The 12,510-nt window shown below is 44.4% G+C and overlaps 1 non-coding gene across 1 annotated transcript; it reads left to right on the top strand.

The window, feature by feature from the left end:
• The first annotated feature begins 1,324 nt into the window (after positions 1-1,324).
• TRNAY-GUA (transfer RNA tyrosine (anticodon GUA)) lies at positions 1,325-1,407 on the top strand. The gene has a single exon. It is a non-coding gene; the product is annotated as a tRNA-Tyr (tRNA).
• Positions 1,408-12,510: the final 11,103 nt, after the last annotated feature.

Here is a 12,510-nt window from a genome sequence, read left to right as displayed (position 1 = left end):
AGGCAAGCTCAAGTAGCTTTCAATCGGGGAGGATCAAGTCCAAAAGAAAGAGTGAAGGATCTGTCTTTTTTCCCAGCTGTATGAAGAAACCAAGCCAACCGAAACCGATTCAAGAGCCCTTCTATTTTTTATGTTATTTTATTATTACTTTTGCTCTGACTTTGAGCGATTCCATATCAACTAATGGAATCATAATAATAATTTCAATGAAAGGTTTAAGTAGTGCTTTTTTATTAATTCAATTATATGATGTTGTTCTACCTATTTGTCTGCCGAGGAACGTAGTCGCTTTCTGGTTGAGTTGAGCGTATGTCTTTGCCCAGATATTTTTCCTTTGTTTGAAAAAGACTAACTACTATAGTATAGTAAGGGGCCTTTTCTTGCTCGTTAGCGCTGTTTTTTGATTGCAGGGCGCTAGCTTACTAATAAAGAATAAATATATATATATAGGGCTTTTTTCTTTCATCTTTCAGCTTGATCGGAATCGATTCTATGATTGAATAGCAGAAGTGCTACTTATTAATTAGTAGTATAAACTCGGAGAGACAGACAGAGAGGCAATCATACCTGCTAACTCCTAGGATGAGAAGTAGGTCCCTTGTTTTTGGCAGGAATAGTTCCATTGTTGCCCCTCGGGAGAGTGAGTCTACTTAGCGAACTGGCAGGACGCGGAGATCGATTGATAAAGATGAATCTCGAGAGTGGATGGTTGACCGCCGCCCCCTTGTCCTGGAGGCTCTCCGGCCGAGGAGGGGCTTGCTATCGTAACCTTTTATCCCGGTGTATGTGAAAAAGAGTGACGAACCCTTTTTTGTTCGGTCATAGGTTGGTGTCCAAAGAACGAGAGTCGGCTTCCTTAACTTAAGTCCGTTGTTCCTCAGTAGCTCAGTGGTAGAGCGGTCGGCTGTTAACTGACTGGTCGTAGGTTCAAATCCTACTTGGGGAGAATTTGGAGTTATAGCTTTTCTGACCTAGCGACCCCTGTCCTTCCCCTTAGTTTCTAAACTAGCAGAATCGTGGGACATCCAAAGTGGGAAGTTTCTTGTTTCTTTTTTTTCTATTTCTTACTCCCTTTTTTAGTTTAGGAACTTGGTTCGTTCAATTCACTTGCTCATGAACTCGCAGCTTCGCCAGAAGCGACTAGGGGGGAGCTGTCGTAGAAGCTTTGCCCTTTGTACAGAGATTGTTATGAACTGACTAGCGGAACGCTAGCTAAGCTAAAAAAGAGTCTGAGTTCCCTTCAATCAAATCAATAAGCTTTATTTCAGGTTTTTATCCCTCCTTCTTAGAACCCATTGATGGAGGGGGGCCTCGGCCCGGGAAGGGGAGAGTGGCCGAGTGGTCAAAAGCGACAGACTGTAAATCTGTTGAAGTTTTTCTACGTAGGTTCGAATCCTGCCTCTCCCACTTGTTTGTTGTAGACTTCTTCGAAGAGAAAGGGGGAGAAAGAAATCCTATAGCTTAGCTTGAGTAAAGCCCATTAGTATTAGTAGTAATTGGATCTTTTCTAAGGTTTGAGGATGCTGTACCGATAGGTGCGGGAGATTTATATTGATATAAAGATAACGTCAGCATATTGGCTCCAGCCGGTAGCACGGGGCTTGCGAATTCTTCGATCCATACCCTCTGAGTTAAAGAGTGGGTCGGCACAGTTTTCCAGGTTGGTTCAAACTTCATCCCTTGTTCAAGGGGAATAGTTTGAATCTGGGGTACATAACGGTTTACAAGACGATTGAAGGACTCCTTTATGGAGCCAACCAACTCAACAACAGTGTCCATACAAGACACCGGCTGAGATATACTGGAAAAGTGTTTTCTACCCGTTTTGCTAAGGTTATAATCTTAGAAAAGGAGAAGAAAGATACCATTTAACCAGCATATCCGCCTTTTGATCCCGTACACATATCATCCTTCTATGATGGGAAGGGATTTACCTGGGCTTGCACTGGAAATCCTATGAGAATATGACAATAGGAGTTTTCTTAACTGCTAAGCTTACACAGACTCCTGAAAGATTCGGACGAAGGCATTCCAAAAAAAAAAAAGAAGAAAGCTATTTATACGCTAGAGCCTTACAGAGACTTCCTAAAAAGAAGTGACCTTATCTAAATCTAAGGTAAAAACTCAAAGGCCCACATGCTTTCCTTTTTTGCTTGCCTAAGTCCCTTTTTCTACATATGGATTGAAAAAAGTTTTTCGGCCTGTCATGGACAGAAACTAAACCAGGCTCGCGTAGATACATTACCTGAACCATGCTTTTCCCAAGCGGGGGTCTAAGACCCTTTTCGGAAGCAAAACCCAGAGCAAAGGGGGGCACGGACAGCAGTTAGAACATACAGATAAGAGCACATAGCATCACTTACATCAGAAGTGGGATCACTCACTTCAAACCTTACTTCACAAGATCTTATCGCATTGAAAATCCGTATGGTGCAGTTATGAACGGAAGCACTGGGGTTAAGCCGAAAGTAGAAGTCGAAAGAGTAGTAGGAGTAGGCGAGAAGCCGGCGCGTCTTCATTTTGGGAATTCCTAACGGAATGAATATAACCAAGGGGAATGGAAATCATCGAAGATATAGTGTGTGTGCCGTGAGTAATCAATCTTCGCAAAGACAGAATCATGGATGTGGTCGTACTAATACTAATACTAATAAAGGATACTCTTTTGATACTTCTTTAATAGATCAGGAATTTATTTTCTTCAAAAATGGATTTGACTTTGCTTTTTAGGATGCTAAGGTTGGGGTGCTTATCCTCGTTTTAGTGATGTGCAGGCCCACTCGATGAAACGAAAAAGCTTGACAAGCTGGATGGATATTGGGTCACGGACATAGGAATACGGAATTAAAAAACCTGAGGCATTTAGGAAAACAACAAGCCTTGGTGCGACCTGACTCGGAACTGGAATTGGCAAAGAAGGAAGCCCCAGGTGCTTGAAAGACCAATACGCTCTAATGAGTCCCACTTACCAATATTTAAGGTGCACCGCAGGACTCATTCTGATCCACCCGCGGACACCCCTATCTTAAGCAAATGCCGACTTACCCTTGGCCTTCCCAGATAAGAAAAAAAAGAGAAAGAATTGCCTCTCGCTCACACCCTTTCTAGGGGCGAATCATCGGATCGGATTGACCACCCTTTCTTTTCGCTTTTGATGCAGCTACAGCCTTTTCAACTGCTATTTGCTCGGTAACCATTATCTAGTCATGAAACGGGAACCGTAAATGAATACGAATAGGCCCTTCGAACTTGATTCACAAGACAGGCTCCGGTCTTAGGCATGTCTATCAGGTCCATTCTATCTCCTCCTCGAAGGAAGAGGCTCAAAGGCGAAAGGGATCGCCCTTGACCCCACTACTGCTCAGCTTACTTGCTTTCCCTAAGCACACACACTAAGTAGATAGTAGGCACAGGTACGCTAGGAGCTCATCGAACTTAACTTGTAGAGTGAGACCAGTGCTCGATATGGTTCATTTCAGTTCTCGTTCTCTCGATATGCTTCAACACATACCTGTCATCTATCTTTTTCAAGCGGTATCTCAGTCTGCTTTCCCTGATATTGGTAGTACGTACTATCTTTCCTTGCGTGGAAGTAGTTCAAAGCTATCTTGAGATATATCTAAAAGCTATATATAAGGAGAAGTCCCGGTAGAGCTATTTCATGCCCTCTTATATGCTCGCTAACGTTTGTTAGCTCGTTTCCAAGTACAGAAGGCGGGTCTGGGAGACTTTTAAGTGAGAGAAGACCGCTGATAAAACAGTAGTGCTGCTCACTGATCGGTAGGGAGGAAGGAAGCATAGCAGGGGAAGGGGATAGCAAGAGAGAGAGACATGCGAGTTCGACTCTCGTTCTATCCATGTTCAGCAGTCCTTGTCCATGTTGGAACTGGGCAGTACCGCTCAACTACGAGATGCTTGAAAGTAGTTGCTTTTACTGTCTTTATTGAGATGTTCCGTGTACCGCACCGAGCCTTAATAGGTTGAGATTCTGTAAGTAACTACTCCGTGCAGGAATCTCTTTATGGAGGGAATTTGGATTTGTTATGAGATGGACTTCTTTTTCAATGATTCTTCTGATTTACTTCCTCTGGCAGTTGTAGTCATTTATGCTCTGTGGTGGCGGCGCCCTTTACCATTATTAAATTTGCCTCGACCCGACCCCGATCTGACTTTAGCATTTGATGCTCTGAGATATGAAATATCTTCTTTACTATAAACCCTGTTCAAGGAACGCTTTGGTGAGTATTACGAATTGCCAAACGGCTTCACTTTCTCAGCCGTTGGTGAGCATCTATATTTTACGATCTTGATGTGACGGCTGGGTCTTGACCTAGCTACCGAACTGACTTAATGAAATGGTAGACGTGGCCAAAGGAAGGGGTCGAAGGACAACGAGAACTCACAGCTTTCTCTCTATCCTGCCTGAGGCCAAACTCACACTTTATGGAGCTATAGCATACATTGAGCCTGCAGGGAGAGCCCTCTGGAATTGCAAAAGCCTTTGCCTCTATAACAGCCTCAATTCAAAGAAAAGTGTAAGTTACATTGATTCGGTCTTCGGGCTCACCTGATCTTCTTGGGAGCGTACCCTACAAGGGAAGAGAGTAGCCTGGGACAAGATATCTGATTTACGCAAGGCCAAGCCGACCTTCCGCTTCCGGAATGGATTTCTTTGAGACAATAAAAGAAAGATAGATAAGGGATTTTTCTTTCCCAGCCGTTGCCCTTGTCAGAGAGATTCCTTTTTTTCTTTAAATAAGAGAATTCTGACCTCAACCTCACTCAAGGGATAGAAAGGGGCGATGAGCTCAGTGGAGTAGAAGCCGTCCTTCTGAAATAGAAAGCCCTAGCTATGAGTTACTCCAATCTAGCCGTGAAGCGCGAGGGCCAATATTCAAATGAAAGCAAGGGGCTGATTGTCCTCATGGGGAAGGGATGAATACGAGCTGTCGGAAGAGCTGCTCTCTAAGAAGCAACCAATCCAAGAATTTCTTGATTTGGTAGAGTACCAGTCACAACACTAGAACCAAGTTAGGTGAGCTTGAATGCATAGGTAAGAGCGGGGAAAGCTGCTCTTAGAGCGTACTCCTTCCGATCTAGGCGTATGGTTGAATCTATCCTTCAAGTAGTGCTTGATTGAGGGATGAACCCGAATCCGTACTTTCCGGTACTTTTCCTCTTTCAAGTGGGTTGAACTCTTTCTTTTTCTTTTATTGGCACGGATGGACACCTCGAAGAGAATCCTTCTTCTTCTGCCTGGCTGGCTTTGTACTGACTGATAAGAGTCTCCAATATGCAAGCCTTACACGTGACTTAGTAAGCCAAAACAGGGCAACCCACTGCTCGCGACGTGCGGTGCGAGTTGCTTTGTAAAAGGTATTTATGTATCAATCAGTAGCCAGAGAAAAAAAAAAGTACAATTGCAACTTCAGACATTGAAGAAGATTTTTTAATGAGCAAATTTGGCGCAAGCCAATGCCGCTAATAAACACCCTTTTTGAAATTGAAATGAAACAACTTTGAAGCGCCCTAACATGTACCTACGGAGCAGAAGATAGATCGGTCCTCGTAGAACGTTCAAGACTTTAAGTCTGTTGTTCCATATCAATTACTAAACCTCGTGGTATCCACGTACAAAACATACCATTACCAATAAAAGAATTAGCACATTGGTGTCGGTCTACTAAGCCAGTCAATCAAGTATGTAGTGTAGAGTCCATGGTGTAGGACAGGTTTTAGTACGAGGAGTTCAATGAAAGGATTTCTCTATAGTAAGAGTGATCCATGGCCTTTCGCCTAGAGTCATAGAAGAATTCCTTCATGCTTCCCATAGGGGTAGGAAAGAGTCAAGTGGCCGGTTAAGCAGCTAGTCCTACCTAATCTAGGCACATACGCCGGTGAGAGCAGTGCCTTTTCAAATCAAAGCTTAGCTTCTGAGATTCTCTGACTAATAGAAAACAATCTTTTGGGAAAGTATTCTGCGCTCTACTCTATTAGGCTGTGGGGCCCAGATCTTCTTGAATAAACTACTGTTTGCCCCTTGGAATGAAGCCTCTTAGGCTGTCTACCTTTGATTCAAGAGTCTCACCTTGGCGATCTACTGAGAAGGTCGTATCCATGGTCTCGACTCGCTCATACCCAGCCCACCTCTCTGAGGGGGACTTCCTTGCTATGCCACCATCCTATTAGCTTAGCTGGTAGTTAATCTATTTACTAGTCTGATGCACACTTGGAAGGCTCTCCTTTATCTTACCAGTCGTGCAGCACTATACACGCGTTTAGGTCATCATTCTTATCTAAGGCGGATAATTGGGCTTATAATGCCTTTGTTTTATGGACCTCGGGACCTTTCATTTCCAACTTCGGCCTATCATCTTATGTTTTTAGTTTCAAAAAAAGAAAAGGTTCGCGCCCTAGAGTGCATCCACGTCTTAGCCTTCACGGATGAGGCCTGCTATGACAAGGGATAGATAGGCACTACCTCTAACAAGGTAGTCCTATGGCGATAGAATGCCTTCTGGATACGACTAAAGAATAAACCATTATCTATATTCCTAGTCCCTTTGTCTGAGCACAGGTGACTCTCTTAGTGTTAGTACTTGTTCAGTTAAGATGTACATAGTCTTTAGGGTACGGTCATTACGCAGCAATATATCTTCCCCACTGGGCGTGGTATACAAGATAGCATCTAGCAAAGGACTTATCAAACCTGTTCCGAATCCAGAATCGAAAGCCATAGGAACAAAGCTTGAGGAATACTGTGACTTCCATCAAGCCAAAGCAAAGTGAACGAATTGTTCATAATGGTGTCTGTGTGAAAAGGAGATTCCTTAGAAAGATTTGACTCCTCAACAGCTGTTCTCCCCTTACACCAACTGTATGTAGTTGAATCGAGATTGGCGTTGCCTGGGTCAACTCTCTCCTATCTCATGTTGCTATTTTAGCTTTCATTTCCGTTATGTTACATATTGATCTTCTTTGACCCGCGAAAGCGAACGAGGAAGCTTACCATTCCGCCGTCGGTCAGTTATTCAAAGAAGAGTATCAACGGTATAACTACGAAATATTGATAGCAAAGCTCGGACTTTCATCCCAAACTCTTTCTTCTTTCGAATCTGAACCATGAAAGTCAGTCAATGTTGGCTTCCTCGATTACACAGTTGACCACACGCATTCAACGGTAGGGAGTAAGACCTTCTCTTTACAATTTGGAAGGTAAATTCCAGGGATACTCATCGAGTGGACCATACCAAGGCTTTCCAAGAAAGCTCCTTCTTTGCTTTTCTGATTGATCTCATTGTGGACGTGTAGAGATAGGCACCTTATCTATGCAATATAGATCTCTCTAGACAGATTCGTGAAAGATCCATTTATTTACGCCATGGAAGTTTCATTGCTGAATGACTTGTCTGCTACCAACTCCTTCCTCTATGGGTAGGGCATCTCTACATGTGAGACCTTGTATACAAATTGATCACATACCGCCGAGTAATTAAAGAAAAACTCCTCCTTGCTTTCATGCATAGCAGACTAACAAGCTGAAAAGTGATCTCGCTGTACCCGATCCCCAAGCACTGACATTGAGAGAAGAGTGGAACGGGACTAGCCTTATAGGGGACTTCCCCGGATACTTATCAACTCATATCGGAGCAAGGAAGCTAGCAACCTACTGAGACTGAGACCGCGCGAAGCAATACCACATTCTCAATACCCCGGAAGACAGCGATGTAGGGCTTCGTTCTTCTCTTGTTCCTGTTTCCATACGGTATCGATGGGCCGATCGTTTCCTCTGGGAAAACTAGCAAATAGCATTTCCCTGGAAGTGGCATGTCAAAAAGGAGGAATTTAGATCCCACCTATGGGCGAAATCAATGAAGACCTTTTCCCTCCCTTCGGTCGCCTCTATTTCGAGAAATGTTGTTCTTCACTAGCGGCAAAACTAAGAATGATTTTATCCCTCATGGGCTGGCATGAGAAATTGAAATTGATCGATCTCCCCGATGGGAAGAAAGATTCCTAACAGTTATAAGACGATTATGTGCGGCGTAAATGGTGATCATTGCAGGATAAAACTTGGTGCTATAGCAAACACAACTTTTTCTTCCACGCACAGAATAGGTTGTTCAAGAAGGGGACAGGGATGTGGATCTCACTACTATTGATTAACCGGTGTCAGTTGCTTTAACAGCTTTCCATGGGCATCCACCCGCAAAGATAAGAGGCCTACGCAACGATCCTTAGAACTCTCCGGTTCAAAGCCGCCCGCAATCGATACCTTTCCATTCCTATATCCTATACGATACGCTATTTTCCTGTTTCAAAGAGCTTATTCGAGAACAAGGCGCAGCAAGAGCTAATTCGATAACAGGATTCTTCGCAATTAGCCTTTCCTCGCTTTCGCTTTCAAGGGGCGTAGCGCTTGCTTACTTCTTAGAGTAGAGTCCGGAATTTTTAGCTTATTAGGTCACAATCCTGTCTTATTTAGATCTTCTTTCAGTCTAGCCCTTCTTCCACATGAGATCCTATTTTTCCTAACTCCATGTAGCACCACTATCCAATGAAAAAAAAAATCCTGCTATTTCACTCCTGGAATTCCCTGATAGAGAACTCCAGTTCTATACCTGGGGCTAGCTACTAGCTCAGACTCCGGCTTCTTAGTGTGGCCAAGTGGTAAGTCCTTTCTTTTCTGTCTGAGAATATGTCTTATCTTCCGAGGTGGCATGAGACAATAAGTGAGTTCCAGTTTAGTCTTTTGAATGTTCCTGAGGTGGATCGAGTCTCTGGTAGTTCTAGGTGGCTAGAGACCAGGGCTAACAGTCCTAGAAAGAGCAGTCCTATTTCTAAAGTACACGAACATCTTTGACATAAGGACGCTTTCAATCTTTCTTCATGAAAGCCAGACAGCGGAGCGGAGATAGAGTCCAAGCGCACTATAGCACTGCAGGGAAAGAAAATATCTTCCTTTGAAAAACTAAAGTAGTACTAAATCAAAGAAAGACATGAATTGCCCGAAGGCCAGGTTCTTTATTCCCATAGGCACAAAGACCGATCCCGACCGTCCCTTATTATTTGATTTTACACGTGCCTGGAAATGATGCTTGAATTCTTGCTTGTCTTATGAGCCATTTACTTACTTATGGAAGACATGGGGCACGAACGAGAGCATGGTTAATTAAGTAGGCTATGGAGCATGAGCCATATCAGTGCTAGAAAGACTTCCTTTTTCGATATGGTTTGATAGTAGGAGAGAAGTAGTACCCCTACGAGCGATGGATAAGAAATGCTTTTTTTTTTCAAGCGGAAGAAACTTCACTGCAGGGGAAGGCTTATGTCACTCGGATGGGAAGGCGCTAGCCGCATGGAGTAGCCATAAGAGTTAGAAGACCGCCATCAAGGATGACAAGTCACATCGGGACAGCCCTTTTTCCAGCTAGCTGATATAGAATGGAAGGGGAAGGAGGAGAAAGATAAAAAGGCAATCAACAGACTCTGATAGACGCTATGGGACCATCTCCCTTGGGAGAAGCCTTTCCGTTGTTCCAGGGTTTTCTTACTATTGAGGTCCATTTTTCCTATCATGGCATGGGGATTAGAGAGAAGATCAAGAGTTTCGAACAAGCACGCAAGCCTGAAAGCATGAGTTTCCAGCGATCGAAGTTCAAACTTGGCCGGACAGGAAAGAGGGAAAGCCTTCTTCTCAATGAGCTGTATCCATTATACAATCACCGGGCTTTGCCAAAGACAGTCCCAGTAAAGGGGTGTGTAGCAAAGCATCCACCGAGACTAGATTGGAAGATAGTCATGTGCTCTATGAAAGCAATCGAACATCATGTGTGAAGCATATGAGATGGCTAGCCGGGCAGTTCCATCATAGTTCGTGACAGGGTGTAAAGGATATATGATCTTACTTTACGATTGAGGTCTTCTTTCTCCTCTTCTTCACCGGGAACCCCTATTTCATCAACCAGACGGACAATGGGAAGCGTCTGAGCAATAAAAAGATAAGCCAAAAACGTGAAGTAGAGGGATCCCATCCTGACGGATGAGCTGCTCCCTCCCCCGGTTAACTACCACTACCCGGTCTTCCCTTTGAATTGATAGCTTCCGCTGGAGCACTTGCCTTCGTGATGAATCCCTTGAGCTTTGACTATCTTTTTGCTTCTTCTTGCTAGCCTTCGATTGTATGGTTTCCTGTATCGCTCTTGTCAAGCTCCAGCCCGATCCCTGTGATCTCGTACTTGGCCTTCCCCCCCTCTTTATCTTCGTCCCGGGATAGAGCCTTTCACTAAAGGGAAGGTTCCCGAGCTTGGCCGAAAAAAATCCTGGAAGTAGCACTGCTTTGGCGATTGGCAAGACATATCCGAGTAGCGCTGCCTGAACGAAGCGTGGGCGTAAAGCATCAAGTGGAGGCGTCGAATCCTTGCAAGAGGGGGGCAGACCGGTCAAAGCCAAGTCCAGACGAGCTGGCCAAAAGGCATAGGGCCAAGGCGGAGCTGGCAGGCTCATCTCACTTATTGTGTGCTTTGTTGGAATAGACTGACATCAAGGGAAAGTGCACTTTATCTCGATTCCTCTCTTTCTACAACTCTTTCCAACCCACTGCTCAGCCCCCCTCCAAACTATGGCATCAAGGTCGGACCAAGGGTCGGGCCTCCACCGATCTACTGATAAGGTAAGGGGAAAGACAACTGAATAAATAGGTCTATCTATCCTATAAAGACGGGCTAGAGTAAACGCCAAGCGCTGGCCCATTAGTGGGTTCAATTCCTGCTTGCCTCTCATTTTCAATTGTTTGTTAGAGTAGTCTCGATCCTATTGAACATAAGCTATATCACAGGGAGTAAGTAGATCATGATCGGAGGGGACGACCGGAGAAAGATAAGTCAAGGAGGACCCGAAGAGGAAGAGCGGTCCGTCCTAAACGAAGAGCGGTCGCTGAGAGCGAAATGAACTGATTTGGCCGGAGGGGGCCACGGGATTAGACTCTCGATGTATTATTACATTTCTAGCGGGAGGAGAGTAGCCCCGAAAGAAGTCGGTCCTAGCGAAAACACATAATACAGCTTATGGCCGAGAGTGTCATGAAAGAAAGGTCAGTCTGCACAGGCGGGACGTGACATTAATAGACAGGTCAAACTGTGGAATCGTCTGATTTTCACTCGGATGACGTAATTCAATTTGATTTATATCAGTGTGCAGCAGCCCCTATGACAGAATTGAACATCAGATATATCACATCCATAAAAAGATTAAAAACAGTCGGTTATGAGAGCAGCACTTTTCCTTGCGGGGGCCCCGTCTCCCATCGGTGCGCTGGAGACGATTCTTTCTGTATCTTCGGCTTCGTCTTCTCCTCCTTCTGAGTCAAACAGATAAAATAAAACATGTGAATGAACGAATTTATCGTAGATTGCACGAGCAAACCACCCTTTTTTACTTTACAAATGATTGTGATTGTGGAGTTGAGGCAGGGGCTCTTGCTTTTTACTAGGCTAGACGACTCGGCGATTCTACCCTACTTTTTTCCCAGGATTGGACGCCTATTGACGAAGCTCAGGATTGGATTGTCGCCTTACTGCTTGACGAGAACAACCTACCACTGACTTTTTGAAAGTACCTATCTCATTGCACTAAAAGAGTCTGTCTTTGACGATAGGGCTTGAGGTCGATCGGTCCACCACTAAGGATCTATGGTAGGTCAAAGAGCGCAGAGAAGATTGTCCACCACTTCTTCTTGTACGCGCTATAAGATATAGGCTTTCTATGAAAGCTCGTAAGATCAGCTGACAAAACAAAACAGAAAGGGATTCGGACTCGCCTGGTTCATGTCTATCGACGAGGGATCTCAGATTGCGCTTGACCGCAGACTCGTAGCATGGGTGAGAATTCTTCATCTTAGGTAATGAAGGTGGGCGGCTCGTCGTCTTTGAAAAAGGAAGGGATGATTCTTGCCAAACTCTGTCATGCCCATCCTCCTTGGAGTTTAAAAAAAAAGATCCCCTTATGTTTTTCCGTCTTCTTCTCTGCCGAAAGGAAAGACAAAGGCGAGGGAGTCCTCGAACGGGGAAACCCACGATTGAGAGGTCAGATCACACCATCCTCATTGATCCAACTCGGGTTGGTATGCTCACAAAGAGAGACCCTACCACATGTGTTTCAGTTTGAGAGCCACCCTGTTTTCTCGATGTCTTCTTCTCTTTCGGGTGGGAGGCATTCTTCAATAGCTTTCATTACTGAGGGGCCCAATCCTAAGAATAAGAGTATCAAAAGACTCGATCTATCCGACCTTACCATAGTCTCCCTCGAGGCGCGGTCAACCTAGCAGGTGTCATACCTTCAAAAGAGATGGCTCAGACAGATTAGCTATAATGCGCAGTTAGATACTTCGATGGCTCTCGAACTAGCTGTGTTAAGCATATAGCTAGCCTTCTATTACCTTATTTCTCCAAATTTATGAATCCATAATTGTTGCCATTCAGTCTCTTATTAGCGATAGGGGCCGTCATCCAA

Source organism: Vigna unguiculata, unplaced genomic scaffold, assembly GCF_037176805.1.
Source record: "Vigna unguiculata cultivar grain cowpea cultivar isolate G323 ecotype 2 unplaced genomic scaffold, ASM3717680v1 ptg000435l, whole genome shotgun sequence".
In the NCBI taxonomy this organism is placed as follows: domain Eukaryota; kingdom Viridiplantae; phylum Streptophyta; class Magnoliopsida; order Fabales; family Fabaceae; genus Vigna; species Vigna unguiculata.
The sequence above is the reverse complement of the archived record's forward strand: the minus strand, read 5'-3'. Positions and strand labels throughout refer to the sequence as shown.